The 20,529-nt window shown below is 45.8% G+C and overlaps 1 protein-coding gene and 2 long non-coding RNA genes across 3 annotated transcripts in view; 2 read left to right on the top strand and 1 right to left on the bottom strand.

The window, feature by feature from the left end:
- Window positions 1-20,529, top strand: part of LOC103346435 (neuroblastoma breakpoint family member 4) — a 1,612,367-nt gene that overhangs the window by 1,228,738 nt on the left and 363,100 nt on the right. The window lies entirely within an intron of this gene.
- Window positions 1-20,529, top strand: part of LOC138844805 (trafficking protein particle complex subunit 9-like) — a 315,342-nt gene that overhangs the window by 72,219 nt on the left and 222,594 nt on the right. The gene's annotated exons all lie outside the window — the stretch shown is intronic.
- On the bottom strand, window positions 335-12,015 carry LOC138844558 (uncharacterized). Its single transcript, XR_011380491.1, has 4 exons — window positions 11,666-12,015; window positions 9,663-9,735; window positions 9,127-9,234; window positions 335-1,264 (listed from the first exon to the last, which is right to left on the bottom strand). It is a non-coding gene; the product is annotated as an uncharacterized lncRNA (long non-coding RNA).

The following is a 20,529-nucleotide window of genomic DNA, read 5'->3' as shown; positions in this document are numbered from 1 at the left end:
GGAGCAGCAAGAACTGAGCTCACTAAAGGGGAGCCTCTAGGATCTGCTCAGTATGCTGAGGCTCAAAACTACCTTGTGGAGCTGGGCTTTCAGCTGAGCCATAAAGCAGCCTCCCGACACCCAGTCCGCAAGCCAGTGCCATGTCCCCAGTGCTGCCTGAAGGTGACCCGTCATCAGGGCTAAATGCCTGCCACGGGGCCCACAAGACAGTTCCTCACCTTGGGTGATGAAGATCCACACTTCCTGGCCAGTCCTCAGGTACAAGAACCCCATTACCTCTGTTTCCAGTCTCAACACCAGCAGTAGTGAGGCCCGCAGTTCGGATAGTCCTCAACCTGACATAAGGAGGAGGACCTGCACTCGCGGCCTCAGATACCAAAACCTGTTGTCCTCCATACCCACTCTCAGCACCAGCAGCAGTGAGGCTGACAGGACAGATGGTCCCCAACCTGCTGTGAGGAGGAAGACCTACATTCCCTGGCCAGTCCTCAGGTGCAGCAGCCCTGTGTGCTCCATCTCCAGCTTCACATCAGTAACACTGTGGATCGTTTAGCAGACAGGAGCCATTCCCAGGGAGTGGCAGAGAAAGAGAGCCTCCCAGAAAAGCAGTGGGACGGGGAGGCATGGAATTCACCCGCTATAGCAGCTGTGAGCTCATTTGGTCAGGACAGAGGAACAGAGGAGGGAAGTAGGTACTGTTGGGGGACAACATGGAGCCTCCACAGTTGGTCTGTAGGTGGCTGCCATGGAGATAGGGGTGGGAGCTGGGTGGAGGATGGATATTGGCTGGGTTTGGAAGTCAGGCTAAAGGGACCTAGAATGGGGAACCCTACCATCTGGATGTGCTCTGGCATTGGGTTCATTGATTGACCGGTGAAAAGCGAGGCAGAAGGGTCAGCAGGGCCATAAGAATCATCTGGACAAGGCCTGAGTACTGTGGGTACGGGACTCAAGAGGTTGGTCACCAACAGACACAGCTACCTTGGCTAATGGGGAAATGAGGGCTCCGACTCACAGTAGGGGCCTCTCTGCCATCCCTTTCTGCTTAGGGCCCTCCATAAGAAGATTGTCTTGGACGCACAAGGAGCAGGAGCAGTTGGAAGGTGCAGTCATCCAGGCATATGGCCATCATTCAGCCTGGCAGCAAGAAACCACATCACCAGCATGTACCGAGCATACAATGCGTGCCTGGGCCCAGAAAGCAGGTTCCTCATCCATGTACGTGAAGAGAAGGGCTTCCACTTCATTCTTGCTCTGGCGATAGCTGCAAGAACCAAGGTCATCATGGCCAAGCATCCCCTGGCAGGGTCAAGCTTACCTGAAAGGTCTCTTTTCACCTGAAAAAGACACTGGCTTCATCTGTAAAAACTGATCTCATCTTGGGGGCTGATGTGTCCTACCAGAGGCCTTGGGGAAGCTCAGGCTTAGGCTTGGGCTCAGCCTTCTGGTACTGGTCCACTGGGCATTGGACCTCAAGAGTACAAGCACGTGCCTATTTTCAGTGACCCCAGGGAGACTCCTAAGCTTGCACTCGGGTTGACTGGGGTGGAAGGGCAGAACGAAGGGGTAACACATTCTGCCCAGAGGTCAGGACCTGGCAGGCCATTGTGCCAGTCCAGGCACTACACCTATGGCAGGCCTTGAGCCTTGCACTCTGAAGATGCGATCCCCCAAGGAAGAAGTACCTTAGGAAGGCCAGCCAAAGCCATGAGGACCAACAAGTTATGAAACTGCCTTGATTGCAGCCCAGGGCCCCTTGCAGCCATAAATTCAGTGCATTGGGGAGGTTGGCTGACTGTGAGTCAGGAGATTGCAAAGACCCAGGACTGACTATAGATACGCTCAGCTGTCTCCCTCAAGGGAAGGGTTTGAAAGGGAAGGTCTGGGCACTGGGTTTCTTAAGGAGTGAAATTCAGATTCATGGACTCCCTACTAGAGCAGTGATAAATATGGTGAGATCTGCAGGATCCAGACTCAAGTTTCATGATCCTGGCAAAGTTGATTGATATGTCCCTAGCTAGAGGAACATCCTCCAATGCTGTGAAGCCTATGGGGTTGATGCAGGCCCAGGAGGAAGGCACCACTTCTTACAACTTGTGGCCAGGTCCAGGGAGGCCCCTCACTTGGATCTCCATTCCTTTTATCTCAGTTTTGCATTAGAGAGTCCCCCCGCCCATGCTTTGATTGCATCTCTGTGACATAAGACCTCCTGACTGGAGTATAGCCTAAGGATCTCATTTGGAACACTTAAGAGTGCCATAGGCAGAATACACCAAAATCACAGGAAATGGGACTTGCCTTCTGGGAAAGAGAGTAAAGAGGGTTTTCCCGGTTTGCTGCTGAGGTCTAACAAGCTCTGAGAGCAACACTGAAGTCCTATTATGACCATCTGACTATCTGCCAATCAAGAGTGAGGCCTTCAGGGAACATAGATGTTTGTTGAGCTTTGGGGTAAAATCTACATATAATAAAATGAAACTCAGATGTACAGTTGGGTGCATTTTTTGTCTACATGAGCAGTGTGTGGAAAGTACAGATGCAAGGGTTTGAACCCACATGGGTGTCTCCTAACCAGCAATGGTTTGAACCCACATTGAAAGTGTTTCCTACCTACCTTACACCTTACACAAAAATCCACTCAACGTGGATTAAAGACCTAAATCTACGACCTGACACCATCAAGTTATTAGAGAACATTGGAGAAACCCTTCAAGATATTGGCACAGGCAAAGAATTTCTGGAAAAGACCCGGGAGGCACAGGCAGTCAAAGCCAAAATCAACTATTGGGATTGCATCAAATTGAGAAGTTTCTGTACTGCAAAAGAAACAGGAGAGTGAAGAGACAACCGACAGAATGGGAAAAAATATTTGCATTTGCAAACTATGCAACAGATAAAGGGTTAATAACCAGGATCTACAAAGAGATCAAGAAACTCCACAACAACAAAAGCAACAACCCACTTAAGAGATGGGCCAAGGACCTCAATAGACATTTTTCAAAAGAGGAAATCCAAATGGCCAACAGGCACATGAAAAAATGTTCAAGGTCACTAGCAATCAGGGAAATGCAAATCAAAACCACAATGAGGTTTCACCTCGCCCGCGTTAGAATGGATCACATACAGAAATCTACCAACAACAGATGCTGGCGAGGATTTGGGGAAAAGGGACACTAACGCACCGTTGGTGGGAATGCAAACTGGTCAAGCCACTATGGAAGTCAGTTTGGAGATTCCTCAGAAACCTGAAGATAACCCTATCGTTCGACCCAGCCATCCCACTCCTTGGGATTTACCCAAAGGAATTTAAATTGGCAAACAAAAAAAGCCGTCTGCATCCTAATGTTTATTGCAGCACAATTCACAATAGCCAAGACCTGGAACCAGCCTAAATGCCCATCAACGGTAGACTGGATAAAGAAATTATGGGATATGTACTCTTTAGAATACTATACCGCAGTAAGAAACAATGAAATCCAGTCATTTGCAACAAAATGGCGGAATCTTGAACACATCATGCTGAGTGAAATAAGCCAGTCCAAAAGGGACAAATACCATATGTTCTCCCTGATCGGTGACAACTGACTGTACACCAAAAAGGAAACCTGTTGAAGTGAAATGGACACTATGAGAAACTGTGACTTGATCAGCGTAGCCCTGACTGTTAATGAACAACTTAATACATTGTCCCTCTTAGTAGTTTTTTTTTGTCTGCTCTACTTAATATGACTGGTTTAATTCTGTAATTAATACACAGTTATTCTTAAGTGTTGAAATTTAACTGAAATGTGATCCCTGTTGAACATAAGAGAGGGAAAAGAGAGGGAAGAGATGTATAATTTGGGACATGCTCAGGCTGACTTGCCCCAAATGGTAGAGTTAGAAACATACCAGGGGACTCCAATTCAATCCCATCAAGGTGGCATGTACCAATGCCATCTCACTAGTCCAAGTGATCAATTTCAGTTCACAGTTGATCATATGAAAGGACTAAGAGTCAAATGGAGCACATAAACAAGTCTAGTACCTGCTAATACTAACCGATAGAATAAATAAAGGGGAGAGTGATCCAACATAGGAAGCGAGATACTCAGCAGACTCATAGAATGGCGGATGTCCTAAATAGCACTCTGGCCTCAGAATCAGCCCTAAAGGCATTCCGATCTGGCTGAAAAGCCCATGAGAGTATTTCAGGCATGGAGAGCCAAGACACTCTGGCAAAAAAAAAAAAAAAATCTAAATGAAAGATCTCTGTGAGTGAGATCCCAGTGGAAAGAACAGGTCTTGAAAGAAGGAGGTACCTTTCTCTGAAGGGAGGAGAGAACCTCCACTTTGACTATGACCTTGTCTAAACAAGATAAGAGTTGGAGAACTCAAGGGGCTTCCATAGCCTTGGAAACTCATGACTGGAGCATGGGGAGATTACTGAGGCCATAAACAAGAGTGTCAATTTGTAAAGTCAACAACAGGAGTCACTGTGCACTTTCTCCTCATGTGGGATCTCTGTCCTTAGCGTGCTGTACATTGAGACTTAATGCTATAACGAGTACTCAAACAGTATATTTCACTCTATGTTTCTAAGGGGGTGCAAACTGTTGAAATCTTTACTTAATGTATACTAAACTGATCTGTAAAAAAAAAAAAAGATAGAGAAGAAGAAATTATCAATTCCCAACTTGACTCTCACTGGGATTAAACATGACAATAGGTCTGATCTGATTTCATCATCATTTTAAAAAATCATCTATTATTTTTCACTTTATGTTTCTGTGTGGGAGCAAACTGTTGAAATTTTTACTTAATGTATGCTAAACTGATCTTCTGTATATAAAGAGAATCGAAAATGAATCTTGATGTGAATGGAAGGGGAGAGGGAGTTGGAGAGGGGAGGGTTGCGGGTGGGAGCGATGTTATGGGGGGGAAGCCATTGTAATCCATAAGCTGTACTTTGGAAATTTATATTCATTAAATAAAAGTTAAAAAAAAGAAAGTGTTTCCTAAACACCAGTGGTTTGAACCCACATGGGAGTGTCTCTTAACCACAACAACTGAAGTAGCAGCTCCTTTGCCTTACAAGATCTCTGTGTGGCCCTTTGCAGTCAAACTCTTTGAACTCCAGTGGCCGTTGACAACCATTCATTCGTGCGTTCTCCATCTCTATTTAGCCTTTTCCCAGAATGTCCTATGAGTTGAATCTTAGCATGTAGCCTTTAAGGTATGGATTCTTTCTCTTAGAAAAATGCACCTGAAATTCAGCCCGGTCACCACATGACTTCACGGCTTGTTCCTCTTTCTCACTGAATCCTGTTCCTCATTATGGATCTGGTATAGTTTGCATATTCATCCCTCATGAAGATCATCCAGTTTACAGTTTTTAGTGATTGTGAATAAGACAGTGAGCATGGCAAGGGGTTTTTATGTGTGCTTGTTTTCCAGGTCAATTGAATACATAGAGATACACATTTGGAGTCTGATGCTGTGTGTGTACTTTTGTAAGAAACTGCCAGATTATCTTAGAGTTCCTGTTCTGCTTTGAATTCCTTTCTTCAGTAAATGCGTGTTCCTGTTACTCCACATTCCTGTCAACATTTCCTATTAGCAGTTCTGTTTGATTTTACGCAAATAGACTTGCAGTGGTATTTCATCATGCTGTTAACACTCAGTATACTATTTTTGTGTGCTTATTAGAGGTAGTGTCCTATTATATACTGTGCCAGTTGCAGGGTGGAGGGGTCACCTTTTTGCTCATTAAACATTTTTAGGTTTCATTTATTCATGTGAGAGGTAGAGTTACAGACAGAGAAGGGGAGAGACAGAGAGAAAGATCTTCCATCCATTGGTTCACTCCACAAATGGCTGCAATGGCCAGAACTAAGTCGATCCGAAGCCAGGAGCCAGGAGCTTCTTCTGGGTCTCCCACATGGGTGCAGGGGCTCAAGCACTTGGGCCATCTTCTACTGCTTTCCCAGGCCATAGCAGAGAGCTGGATTGGAAGAGGAGCAGCCAGGACACCACTAGTGCCAATTGGGGATGCTGGCGCTACAGGCAGAGGCTTAGCCTGCTGAGCTACAGTGCCGGCCCCTCTGGATTAAATTTTAAGTGTTCAGTGTATAATCAGGAACAAGTCCTTCATTAGCTGTATGTTTTGTAAATATTTTCTCCTGATGCTGGCACTGTAGAGTAGCGAGTAAAGCTGCTGCCTGAAGGACGGGCCTCCCGTATGGGCTCTGGTTCGAGTCCAGGCTGCTCCTTTCCTGATCCAGCTCTCTGCTATGGCCTGGGAAAGCAGTAGAAGGTGGCGCAAATCCTTGGGTCCCTGCACCCACGTGGGAGACCCCGAGGAAGCTCCTGGCTCCTGGCTTCGGATCAGAGCATCTCCAGCCATTGCAGCCATCTGGGGAGTGAACCAGATGTAACTCCCTGTAACTCCACCTTTCAAATAAAGAATAAATAAAGAAAGAATAAATAAAAAATATACATGTTTCTCCCAGTCCCTAACCATAACCCATTATGTAGCTTTTTACTTCATTCTCTTTACAATATATTTGGCAGAATAGAAGTGTTGAAGTTCCATTGACCAATTTTTTTTTCTGTCATTCTTGGAATATGCTTTTGCATTTTACAAAAACTCAACATGAAATCAAAGTAGATATCCTTCTGTATATTTATGGAATATTTATGATTTCATAGTTAATTAGATCTGCGGTCCATTTTAAATCATTCTGTAGAGGTATGTATTGAGAACTTTGTGCTTTGCTTTGCATAGGGGTGCCAGATTTTTTCAGTATCATGCGTTAAAATGAGTAACCTGGATCCAGTGAGTTCTCTTGGGCTCTTGGTCAAAGATCACTTAAATTGGAGAACCAGTTTCTCCATTTTCTCCCACAGACATATACATCTGTCATTTTTTAACACAGCCCTGTCTTCCTTACTGTACTTGTATAGTAGAAGAATCTAAAAAGAATAGTTTGAGTTTCTCAGCATATCTCCTCTGCATAAGCATCGTTTTGGCTGTTCTAGACCCTTTGCTTTCTATGTCCATTCCAGAATCAGCTTGGCATTGTCTACTGAAAAGCTTGCTGAGACCTGGACTGGTTTTGGGTTGAATCCACTCGGCAGAGTGGGCAAAGCTGATAGTAGTACTGGGCCTTCTTAACCATGAAACATAGTCCAACTCTGCATTTATTTAGATCTTTTATCTCTGTTATGAGTGTGTGTAATTTTCTGCAAAATGATACCCTAACATTTTGTTGAATTTATAACTCAGTATGGCCTTTTTATTGGCACAATGGGGATTGTCATTATTTAAAGCATTTTTGAAAGTTTTTACTTTACGTGTTTAATACTAGCTCCTCTACAGAGGAGCTCCACATTCTGATGGAATATAGTTAGACACTGGAAGGCAGTTAGGTAGATATGAATACTGACGATATTGTAGACTTCCAGCAATATTTGAAGGGTGGTGATGCTCGTGTTTAACAAACATTTCTAAATTACTAATGCACACTGAGATATCTACAAATGCATTTGGCTTTGTTTTAAGTTATTTTCCACTGGGGGAGTGGCTGTGTGAGGCGGGACGGGAGACTGCTTCAGATACCTGTGGGAACTGTGAGGATGGAATTTTTTGGTTTGGTACACTATTCATTCCTGATTGTTGAGATACATTGGCATAGTCAAAATAAAAAGTAAAAAAGGCAGAAATATGAGATCACAAATAGTAAAATAGGGCATAATTTGGATGGCCCCCACCCTCAATTCATTCCATGCATATCGTAGTCCAACCTGATTTTGCTCCCAGCTAGCTCTTGGTCGGCATCGACCCCTCACTCTGCACTCTGGCCCTTCTCACAACCTCCAGGTGACTGAGATTTCCCATGACCTCATCTCTCCAAGCTCTGCTCTCCAGGCCACCTGTTAAAGTACAAGGATAGGCCGGCACTGTGGCTCACTAGGCTAATCCTTCACCTGCGGCGCCGGCACTCCAGGTTCTAGTCCCGGTTGGGGCACCGGTTCTGTGCCAGTTGCTCCTCTTCCAGTCCAGCTCCCTGCTGTGGCCCGGGAAGGCTGTGGAGGATGGCCCAAGTGCTTGGGCCCTGCACCAGCATGGGAAACCAGGAGGAAGCACCTGGCTCCTGGCTCCGGATCAGTGCAACGCGCCGGCCATAGCAGCCATTTGGGGAGTAAACCAACAGATGGAAGACCTTTCTCTCTGTCTCTCTTTCTCACTGACTAACTTTGCCTGTCAAAAAAAAAAAAATAGCACAAGGACAGCCCTGTCTCTCTAGGCCTGGCCTCTACCCTCACCTCGGGGGTTTCCATTCTACATCATCCTAACACTCTGAGGCTCCTTCCCACCTGCCTACCCCAGGACCCCTCCTTCGGTCCCTGCACTCTTCCCACGACCACCTCCATGTCACACTCTAGGTCTCTGCTTCCATGCTGGCATCCAGGAGTCCCTTGTCCTGATGTCCAGACAGAAAGTCTCTTCCCCAGATCCACACAGGTCTCCCAGAGCTCCTTGCTTTGGGCAGCATTGCTTTGCTTGCTGCTCTCATTCTCTATTAGTGAATGCCGTGGTCCCAACTGCCCCAGCTTGGGGCTTGGTACCCCATAGCTTCTGAGAACATGATGAATGCTGATCTTTGTGCTAGGAGAGCTTTGGGTATATGGTGTTACCCACATTTTCCAGACCCTTGATCCTTTCCGGGACTCCCACAACTCTCCCAAGACCCCTAACCTCTCTGAGGAGTCCCTTTATCTCCAGGGCACTAGCCTATCCCATAGCCCCTCCAACCCCTCTTCCACATATGACTGTAGCCTTGAGGTAGGAGGAATCTGTTCTTGGGCCTGGTGTCTGTGCTGGGCCAAGGTTCACAGAACAACCCATCAGGGAGAGAGGCAGGCTTTCTGTCATGGAGTGTGAGTACCCAGGGCTAGCCAAGTCTGGGAGAGTCTGAAAAGGGGCTGGAGGAGGTTCCAGAGAAAGGAAGGCAAGTCGGTGAGGAGGCCCTAGAAGTACTGGCCATCCCTTGGGCTGCACTTTACAACAGGTGGGAGACTTTGGCTGTGATAATGTCTGGCTTGTTAGTGCTACCTGTGTGAGAGCAGGTAGAGGGCCCGTACCTGGTATTTTCCTGGACTCTCGGTCTTTATCTTGTTCATGTCTAGCAGCAGTGTTGACTTCTTCCCTCACACCTGGGCAGTGATCCCCATGTCTGTTTTGTGACACAGCTATAGGAAAGGAGAGGCTTGGGTGAGACAAGGCCCCAGGGATGGAACAGGATGGGGTGGAGAACAGCCTGAGGTGCTTGGTACATTGAAGCCCTGGGCTCCGTGGTGTCTTGGGAGAGGCTGGCTCTGCCTGGACTCTGGCCTCATCACCCACAGTTCCCGGGAGGCGTGGGCTTCATTCCCAGTAGATTCACCCTTTTGGAGCACCAAGATGCCTCCCAACCCTGGACCTAGTGGTGACCCGAATAGTGACATCAGTTTCCCTCCCTAGAAGATGACCCTGCAGTGGATGGACAGGAAGACTTTAGGGTGAGAACACTTACCTCCAGCCATCTGAGAATCAGGCAGCGCGCTGCCTTGGAAATAGGCACTGCTTGCACCAACCGTGCAGGAAGTTGTCATAAGGGGACCCTCAACCTCCTCCTTACCTTGCTATTGCTCTGATATTTGCTCCAGTTCTTCAGCATCTTTAGGCATTTCTAGAGTGTGTGAGTCTCGTGGCTGGGAAAGGAGAGGGGATGGTATGAGTCCAGTTGCTGGCCTTTCTGCAGTGGCCCTTGGAGGCAGCATAGGAGCCCTAACATGACTGAACTTAAAGGAGTCAGACCCTGAGGCCCTAGATCTTTTAATTGTGTGAGTGTCTGTTGCCTTGTCTCCAAGGCAGAAAAGGCCAGCAGGACCCTCCTTGTGTGTGTGTGTGGGGGGGGGGGCTGGACTTGCCATCTGCTGCCTTTCCTGGGCAGAAGTCATCACCCTCTGCTAGAGCTTAGTGAGGACTGTTCTGAGAAGGGCTGTGCTGCCCAGGAATAGGTGGGCTCTGCCCTCAGCAGCTGTTGCCTGAAGTGACCTTGACCTGAAGTGACAGGGTCTGGGTGCCTAGCCTGAGAACTGTTTGCTGCTGAGAGCCTTCACCCAGGCGCCCACCCATCCTGGTGCCTCCACATCCCTTAGAGGATGCCCCCTTGTCTACCTGCTTCTCCTGTATGATTGAAACACACCGTGCCCCTTCCATGTCGGCCCCAGAAACTGACAGTGACCACACAGGCTGTGGCCAATCCTTTCCTCTGTGTCCCGTCAGCTGCTCAGGCAAGATACCTCTCCCTTCCCCTACGTGGCTTGCAATACGTAAGTCATCTGTCAGTAAAGGTGGGTTTTTGATACATTTCCAGAACAATCCCCTGGGGCACTGTTCCAGGTGCTCTGCTGAGCCCACCTCCTAGTCTCTGTGCTTCTGTGCAGTCCTGGGATGATGGTGTGAACAGATTCAAGTCCTGCCTCCTCCACCACAGGTCCTCCTCCCAGCACGGAACCCAGGGCAAGTAGGTCACTGTGAACTGCAAACCCGCTTGTCCTGCTCTCCCTGGGATGGGTCCCTGGGCAGCTTCTCAGCCTCTGATGCCACAGCCATGGCTCCTCCTAGGAGCCTTTTACAAGAGGCCTTTAGCCCAACCATGTGGGACCCAGGGATCTGCTGGACACCTGCCCAGAGGTCAGGCAAGGTGCCCCTCACCCCATGGCTACATGCTCTGGAATGTTGCTGAACTGGGCTGGCTCCACCAGCGACAGGGAGGACCTGCAGGCTGCCCCCTGCCCTTGGGAATCCCTGAGCTCTCAGCACCTGCTCTACCACAACTCTGTCCCTACCAGCCCCCTGAGTTGCTTGTGAGTCACTCAGCTCTGGCCTAATGCTGACCAGGGTGAGCACTGTGATGGCAGCTGGGGACAAGTTCTCAAACAGGTAAACACTGTCCCACTTCAAGGGATGAGTTTCTGAAAATGACCTCACTCCTGGGACAAAATGGGGACAAAAGACTCGTTGCAAGATCCACAGCCTCCCTAGGGCCAGGCAGCAGCTCACTCCTTCTCTTCCCCAGGCTCCACCTGTGGCCCTCCATGGTGACTCTGCCACCAGGGGGGTGGGGGGGGCCTGGTGAGGGGCCATGGACACTCAGGGACTGGTGGAACCAGGGAAGCCCCTTGGGGGTCTGTGAAGCAGATCCCCAACTCGTCGATATGCAGCCTCCAGATCTGTAACTGCTCACACTCAGCAGTGATGTGTGCTGCTTGCTGGACCAGCAAGACCTCCAGGTCCCACAGCTCCTTGAAGCTGAAAGGCAAAAATCCCACCATGACACAACCTCAAAGAACCACAGGGAACTGCTCCCCACAGCTCCTGTCCATCAGATCAGAGGAGGTGTCAGCCCCACAGGCAGTGAGTGCCTGAAGCCCAGGTCCCAGAATGGTGAACTGTGCAGAGGACAGGGACATGGATAGCCCCACCCCACTTCCCTAGGATGGTCATTCTTCATCCTCCTTTGCCATCCAGCTTTCCTCCCATGACCATCACTGCACCTGTGCAGAAGGCTCCCACCCCACTCCCACCTGTGGGAACCACATGCCCGGTGGGTTCACAGATGGGCTCACCCCACACCTGAATTGAGTGCTCTGCATAGTGCCTGCCCAGACATCCGTGTCCTGACACAGGCTCACACCCAGGGCACACAGGCACCCATGTTCCAGGGTCACTCTGAGGAAGCAGCGACATGACTGTATCCACGCTCAGCATACAATGGGCATCACTGAAGACTCAGCCAGCATCACCCTCAGCAGCAGCCTAGAGAGCCCAGGGCCACACACCTGGAAGCAAATGTCCTCAAGTCAGCAGGACCTGCAGAGCTGGATCCATCGAGCTCTGCCAAACATGCCTCCTGTCTAGAAAATGAACCCCAGGTCCGTCAGTTACTGGACACATGGAAAGAGGGGGTTCTGGGTTACTGGAAACACTGGTGGCCTCTAACTGCCACAGAACATGGAAAGAGAGGGTTCTGGGTAATGGTAGCTTTGTGGAGTTCTACCAGTCCTGTCCCAGTGGTGCCCTCACAGCTCAGGAGGCACGAGTGTCAGCCTCCTCAACCTCAGAATAAGCACAACCCTATACTGGGGGCTGCTGTGGTCTTTGCAGGGCTGAGGAAAGAGGGAAGAACTGTGGCAAATGTGCCATGACCTAGCTCTGCCACCACCTTCTGTCAGCTGCTCGATAAATCCCAGCCTTCTGCAGGGCTCTCTACCTGTAACCTGTCCTCTTCCTCCAATACACCTCTGTTTTGAACCAATGTTTTACTATTATTAATTATTATTATTATTATTATTATTGTTTTATTTGCAAATAAGTGCAACGAGAAAAAGGAGGAGAGAGATTTTTCTAACCTCTGGTTTACTCCTCAAATGGCTGCAACAGCTAGGTCTCAGCCAGGCATTCTATACTCTTACATGGGTGGCAGGGACTCAAGAACGTGGGTCATCCTCTGCTACCTTCCCAGTCACATTAGCTGGGAGCTGAACTGGAAGAGGAGCAGCCAGGATTCAAACCATCCCTCCAGTATGGGATGCCCATTTCCCAAGCAGTAGCTTAATCTGCTATGCCATTGCTACCCCTTGTAACAACTTTCAAAGCCTTGGCATTTTGAATTTCAATTAGTGCAGTGAGTTCCCCCCACACACTTCACCCAGCTCCCTGAGTTCAGTCTGTGCCCGCCCCTGCAGTAAGCAGGACTCCCAAGGCTACAAACTTCTGACACAGGACAGGTCTCAGCCCTGCTGATCCATTCTGTGTCCTCCCACTCTGCTCCTGTCTTGTTCCTCTGTGGTGCTGTCAGCACTGTTCACCAGAGAGTTTTCCCGGGATGACAGAGAAGGGAGCAGATGGCTGAGCATGGCCTTCTTTGTGTCCTGTGTCGGCCCCACCTAGTCTGTCTGTGGGAGGAACAGGGCCCCTGCCCTGGGTGCAGGTGAGGGGTTGAGAGACGAAACACTGTGATTTCAGCACCGATACTGGACACATGCAGGTAATACTGAAGCCAATGCTGACAACAAGGGCTTGGCAAGTGTGGTGGAGGGGCAGGAGCACCCGGGAGAGCTGGGTGCTGGGGAGACCACCAGGGAATGCTAGGGATCCCTGTCACCAGTAGCAGCTCAGGCTCCTCTAATGCCATGCTCCTCCAGATCACCTCTGGCCCCTGCAGAAGTGTGAAGGGCCTGGTGGGTTTCATCCAGCTTTGTGGGCTTGCTCCTGCTGCATTCCAGCAGCCTCTGCTCTTCCCAACAAAGCAGAGCCTGAACTTCACTCCCCTGTGGAGTGAGCATGTGTGTTTGTGTGTGTGTGTGTGTGTGTGTAAACATATATGTATGTCCTAACTGTATGGGTTCTGCTCCAGCATGAGCATACAAGTCCTTTCACTGTCACCAATGGCATGAGTCTGGCATCAGAGTTGCTGTGGGAAACCATGAGGGAAATGGCACAAAGCCAATAGAATAAGGAAGCTGGTATAAAGCCAAAAATATAAATATTAATATAAATAAAATGAGGACTGTAAATGGTGAGTTGAAGCAGTATAGATTTAAAAAAAAGAGGGGATATCTGGTTACAGTTATTCTTGAATCAAGCATAAAACCAAGAGTGTAACTTGGTAAATGTATACATATATCCAAAAGAAAATGTAACACACAAAATAAAAATTAAAAAACAGAATGGTGGGCTAGTATGGGAAAACAGGTTCCTAGCAACAGAACCAGTTTTATTCAGTTTGTGGCAGCCAAAACCAGCCAGTGAACAGTTGTCTAGCATTTATCTTTTTTTAAAGAAGTACCCCAGGCAAATCCATTTTTAATAACTGTGATTTCCCTTTGTACTTAAAAGGCTTAAATTTACTATTCCCTCATTAATATATCATAAGTGGAGGTGTTCTCTACCTTTTTGAGATTAAAATATCAGATGGAAACTTTTTTCTGTATTAAGGTACGTGATGGCAAAAGTTGTTGATGAAAGAGAAATAAGAAGGCAGTTGAAAAACTGGGAATCCATAAGGGAAATGGAATAAAGCTGAAAGGATAAGGAGCCAGCACAAAGCCAAAACCATAGGTAAAATGAGGACTCTCAATGGTGAGTTGAAGCAGTGAAGAATTTTTTTAAAAAAGAAACCTGATATCTGATTATATTATACATAAATAACCATATAACAAAGATTGTCACTTGGAAAATTTATACATACATCCAAAGCAAAATGTAACACACAAAATAAAAAACACAACTGAAATAGTGGACTAGTATGGGAAAAGAGGTTTCTAGCAACAGAACCAGTTTCATCCAGTTTGTGGTAGCCAAAACCTGGCAATGAACTGCCCTCTCGTATTTGTTTTTCTTAAAGAAGTACCTGAGGCAAACCCATTTTCAATAACCCTCTGTACTAAAAAAAGGCTTAAATTTACTATGGCCATGTACGTATTTCATAAGTGGAGCTGTTCTCTGCCTTTTTGAGGTTAAAAGGTCAGACGTGGGGAACTTTTTCTATATTAAGGTACACTATGGTAAATGTGTTGTGCTGATGAAAGAGAAATAAGAAGTAAATTGAAAAAATGGGAATCCATAAGGGAAATGGCACAAGGCTGAAAAGATAAGGAAGCCAGCATGAAGCCAAAAATACAAGTAAAATGAGGACTCTCAATGGTGAGTTGAAGCAGTCCAGAAATTTTTAAAAAAGGACCAGATACCAATTACATGAATTCCTAAATAAAGCATAAAGCCAAAAATGGAACTTGATAAATTTATAAAACTATCCACAATAAAATATAACCTCCAGACACACAAAATCCAGAATGGTGGATTTTATGGGAAAATTGGTTCCTAATAGCAGAGGTGGTTTTATCCAGTTTATGCCAGGCAAAACCAGCCAATGAATAGTCCTCTAGGAATCCTGGTTTGTTTGTTTGTTTTTGACAGGCAGAGCGGACAGTGAGAGAGAGATAGAGAGAAAGGTCTTCCTTTGCCATTGGTTCACCCCACAATGGCCGCTGCGGCTGGCGCACCATGCTGATCCGAAGCCAGGAGCCAGGTGCTTCTCCTGGTCTCCCGTCTCCCATGCGGGTGCAGGGATCTAAGCACTTGGGCCATCCTCCACTGCCTTCCTGGGCCACAGCAGAGAGCTGGACTGGAAGAGGAGCAACCGGGACTAAAACCCGGTGCCCATATAGGATGCTGGTGCTGAAGCAGAGGATTAACCAAGTGAGCCACAGCGCCGGCCCCTGGACAGCTTTTTTTCTATATTAAGTTTTACTATGGCAGATACGTTGTTGTTCATGAAAAAAAAAAAAAAAACCTAAATAAGTAAATTTTAAAAAACCAGAATCCATGAGCAGAATTTAGTATGTGAACATCAGTACTTAACAACAGAATAGGTTTTGTAAATTTTGTGCCATTCAAAACCAGCCAATAAACAGTCCTGTAGCATTCCTGGTTTTTAAAAGAAGTACCTGAGGCAAACCCGTTGTCAATAACTGTCAATTCCCTCTACTTAAAAATCTTCAAATTTACTTTTTCCACATATATTTATCAGAGGTATTATCTGTATTGAGGTGTGCTTATTCCTTCTGAACTGAAAAGGCTTAATTTACTTTTCCCAAAAATATATATGAGAAGGGGTGCTGTTCTCTTTCTGGGGAGTAAGTGTCATTTGTAGTCAGCATTTTTCTAGATTAAGGTATACAATGACAAATGCATTATATTGATGAAAGAAAACTAAATATGGAAATCTGAAACAACAGAATTTAATTAGGAGAAGCCATACAGTTGAAAGAATAAGGCAGCCAGTGTGAAGCCAAAAATGTAAATAAAATGAGGACTCTGAAATGTGAGTTGAAGCAGTCCAGAAATTTTAAATAAAGAGCTGATATCCAGTCACATGAATTGTTAAATTAAGCATAAACCAAGAATGTAACTGGGTAAATTTATAAGAATATCCAAAACAAAATCTACTATCTACTCGCGCCCCGTGCGCTCTCTCTGCTCATGCCCCGCACGCTTTCTCTGCGCTCGGTGGCTTCCACGAATCACAGGCTAGCTCACATTTCCGAGACCGGTTCAGTTTTCAGTCTAAGTTCCCAGGGCTAACCAGACGAATTCCAACCTAGCTTATGTCTCCGCTTTTCGGTTTGGCTTCCCATCTTTTGCTCCCCGGGCTGACTTGACGAATTCCAACCTAGCTTACATCTCCACTTCGGCCTACCCCCACGGCTTCATTTTTCCATAGCTTATATTTTTCTCTACCCAGTACTTTTCCTAAGTTTCTTCCAACAATATTTCTCTCATTTCTCCTGGCTTCTCCCCACAGTCCGTATCCGAGTCTGTTTTTTCTAGCTTTCACTTTCACTTTTAATCTTAGATTTCTCCTAGCTTCTTCCCGCAGTCCATATCCAAGTTTGTTTTTTCTAGCTTTCACTTTCGCTTTCAATCCTAACTTCTTCCGGCACTATTTCCATCCGGCTTTTCCCTAAACTCTTCCCTAGTCTCTCTCTCCGGTATTTTCCCGCTTTTTCCCTCCTAGGTTTCATATCCGAGTCACGGCACCATTATGTCGCTCCCCCTCTTGACGGAGGAACGACACTGGACCCTGTGCTGTTCTTTTGCCTGCTCGGCCCTTCCTGGGTTTGCTGCTGGTCCTTCCCGGGTTGGCTACCGACCCCTCCACCTCCGTGGAGGGGCGGCACCCCCTGCCACTTTCCCCACTTCCGTGGAGGAGTGGCACACCGCTGGCCGGCTCTCTCGGGGGATGCTCAGGTGTTCCTTCAGATGTTCCTGGTGCATGTTGTCTCTCTCCTCCTTTATAGTCCTCTTCCACCAATCCCAACTCTGCTACCCACACGCCGAGCACGCTGCTCCCCTCCAATCAGGAGCAGGATCAGCTCCTGCAGCTTATCAGTCAAACTGATGGGCAGCTGCCTAGTTGTTTGCTCCTCTCAGCACCATATTGTGGGAGAGCAGATGCATAGAATAAGTCTTAATTCCAGTAACTTGGTCTAGTCTCAGTTGCTCCCCACAGGCTAGAATGGGAAAATCTGTTCCTGGCAGCAGAAGTGGTTTTATCCAGTTTGTACCAGAAAAACACCAGCCCATGTACAGTCGGTAGTCCTCTAGCGCCCCTTTTCTTTTAAAGGAAGTACCAGAGGGAAACCCATTTTTAATACTGAAAATTTTTTCTGAATTAAAATGATTTAAATCTACTTTTTCCATATCTATTTACACACACACACACACACACACACACATCAGACGTGGAATTATTCTATGCCATATTGAGAATAAAATCACAGATGTGGGTGGCTCTTTTCTATATTAAGGTATACTGCAGCAACTGTGTTGTTGAGTAAGAGAGAATTAAAGAATTAAATTTAAAAAACTGGAATCCACGGGGGAAATGGCATATAGCTGAAAACATAGGGGAGCCACTGGACGCAAAAATATAAATAAAGTGAGGACTCTAAATGGTGACCAGAAGCAGTTAAGAATTTTTTATAAAAGACTGTATATTCAAATACATTAATTCCTCCATCAAGCAAAAAAACAAAAATATACCTTGATAAATTTATACAAACATACAAAATAAAATGTAACACACACAGAAAATTGGAGACTTGTATTGAAACTACTTTCCAAGCAACAGAACTGGTTTTATCCAGTATGTGTGAGCAAAAACCAGCTGATACAAAGTCCTCTAGCATTTCTGTTTTTTTTTTTTAACTTTTATTTAATGAATATAAATTTCCAAAGTACGACTTATGGATTACAATGGATTCCCCCACATACTGTCCCTCCACCCACTACCCTCCCCTTTCCCACTCCCTCTCCCCTTCCATTCACATCAAGATTCATTTTCGATTCTCTTAATATACAGAAGATCAGCTTAGTATACATTAAGTAAAGATTTCAACAGTTTGCTCCCACACAGAAGCATAAAGTGAAAAATAATAGATGATTTTTTAAATGATGATGAAATCAGATCAGACCTATTGTCATGTTTAATCCCAGAGAGAGTCAAGTTGGGAATTGATAATTTCTTTTTTTTTTTACAGAAGATCAGTTTAGTATACATTAAGTAAAGATTTCAACAGTTTGCACCCCCATAGAAACACAAAGTGAAATATACTGTTTGAGTACTAGTTATAGCATTAAATCTCAATGTACAGCACATTAAGGACAGAGATCCTACATGAGGAGTAAGTGCACAGTGACTCCTGTTGTTGACTTTACCAATTGACACTCCTGTCTATGGCATCAGTAATCTCCCTATGCTCCAGTCATGAGTTTCCAAGGCTATGGTAGCCCTCTGAGTTCTCCAACTCTTATCTTGTTTAGACAAGGTCATAGTCAAAGTGGAGGTTCTCTCCTCCCTTCAGAGAAAGGTACCTCCTTCTTTGAAGACCTGTTCTTTCCACTGGGATCTCACTCACAGAGATGTTTCATTTAGGTTTTTTTTTTTTTTTTTTTTTTTTTGCCAGAGTGTCTTGGCTTTCCATGCCTGAAATACTCTCATGGGCTTTTCAGCCAGATCCGAATGGCTTTAGGGCTGATTCTGAGGTCAGAGTGCTGTTTAGGACATCCGCCATTCTATGAGTCTGCTGAGTATCTCGCTTCCCATGTTGGATCACTCTCCCCTTTATTTATTCTATCGGTTAGTATTAGCAGGTACTAGACTTGTTTATGTGCTCCCTTTGACTCTTAGTCCTTTCATTATGATCAATTGTGAACTGAAATTGATCACTTGGACTAGTGAGATGGCATTGGTACATGCCACCTTGATGGGATTGAATTGGAATCCCCTGGTATGTTTCTAACTCTACCATTTGGGGCAAGTCAGCTTGAGCATGTCCCAAATTGCACATCTCTTCCCTCTCTTATTCCCACTCTTATGTTTAAGAGGGATCACATTTCAGTTAATTTTCAACACTTAAGAATAACTGTGTGATAATTACAGAATTAAACCAGTAGTATTAAGTAGAACAGACAAAAAAATACTAAGAGGGATAATGTATTAAGTTGTTCATTAACAGTCAGGGCTATCCTGATCAAGTCATCGTTTCTCATAGTGTCCATTTCACTTCAACAGGTTTCCATTTTTGGTGTTCAGTCAGTTGTCACCGATCAGGGAGAACATATGGTATTTATCCCTTTGGGACTGGCTTACTTCACTCAGCATGATGTGTTCAAGATTCCGCCATTTTGTTGCAGATGACTGGATTTCGTTGTTTCTTACTGCGGTATAGTATTCTAAAGAGTACATATCCCATAATTTCTTTATCCAGTCTACCGTTGATGGGCATTTAGGTTGGTTCCAGGTCTTGGCTATTGTGAATTGTGCTGCAATAAACATTAGGGTGCAGACCGCTTTTTTGTTTGCCAATTTAAACTCATTTGGGTAAATTCCAAGGAGTGGGATGGATGGGTCGAATGGTAGGGTTATCTTCAAGTTTATGAGGAATCTCCAGACTGACTTCCATAGTGGCTTGACCAGTTTGCATTCCCACCAACAGTGGGTTAGTGTCCCTTTTTCCCCACATCCTCTCCAGCATCTATTGTTGGTAGATTTGTGAATGTGAGCCATTCTAACCGGGGTGAGGTGAAACCTCATTGTGGTTTTGATTTGCATTTCCGTGATTGCTAGTGATCTTGAACATTTTTTCATGTGCCTGTTGGCCATTTGGATTTCCTCTTTTGAAAAATGTCTATTGAGGTCCTTGGCCCATCTCTTAAGTGGGTTGTTGCTTTTGTTGTTGTGGAGTTTCTTGATCTCTTTGTAGATTCTGGTTATTAACCCTTTATCTGTTGCATAGTTTGCAAATATTTTTTCTCATTCTGTCGGTTGTCTCTTCACTCTCCTGACTGTTTCTTTTGCAGTACAGAAACTTCTCAATTTGATGCAATCCCAATAGTTGATTTTGGCTTTGACTGCCTGTGCCTCCCGGGTCTTTTCCAGAAACTCTTCGCCTGTGCCAATATTTTGAAGGGTTTCTCCAATGTTCTCTAATAACTTGATGGTGTCAGGTCGTAGATTTAGGTCTTTAATCCATGTTGAATGGATTTTTGTGTAAGGTGTAAGGTAGGGGTCTTGCTTCATGCTTCTGCACGTGGAAATCCAGTTTTCCCAGCACCATTTGTTGAGTAGACTGTCCTTGCTCCAGGAATTGGTTTTAGATCCTTGATCAAATATAAGTTGGCTGTAGATGTTTGGGTTGATTTCTGGTGCTTCAATTCTGTTCCATTGGTCTATCCATCTGTTTCTGTACCAGTACCATGCTGTTTTGATTACAACTGCCCTGTAGTATGTCCTGAAATCTGGTATTGTGATGCCTCCGGCTTTTTTTTTTTTTTTGTACAAGATTGCTTTAGCTATTCGAGGTCTCTTGTGCCTCCATATGAATTTCAGTATCATTTTTTCTAGATCTGAGAAGAATGTCTTTGGTATCCTG

Source organism: Oryctolagus cuniculus, chromosome 12, assembly GCF_964237555.1.
Source record: "Oryctolagus cuniculus chromosome 12, mOryCun1.1, whole genome shotgun sequence".
In the NCBI taxonomy this organism is placed as follows: domain Eukaryota; kingdom Metazoa; phylum Chordata; class Mammalia; order Lagomorpha; family Leporidae; genus Oryctolagus; species Oryctolagus cuniculus.
The sequence above is the reverse complement of the archived record's forward strand: the minus strand, read 5'-3'. Positions and strand labels throughout refer to the sequence as shown.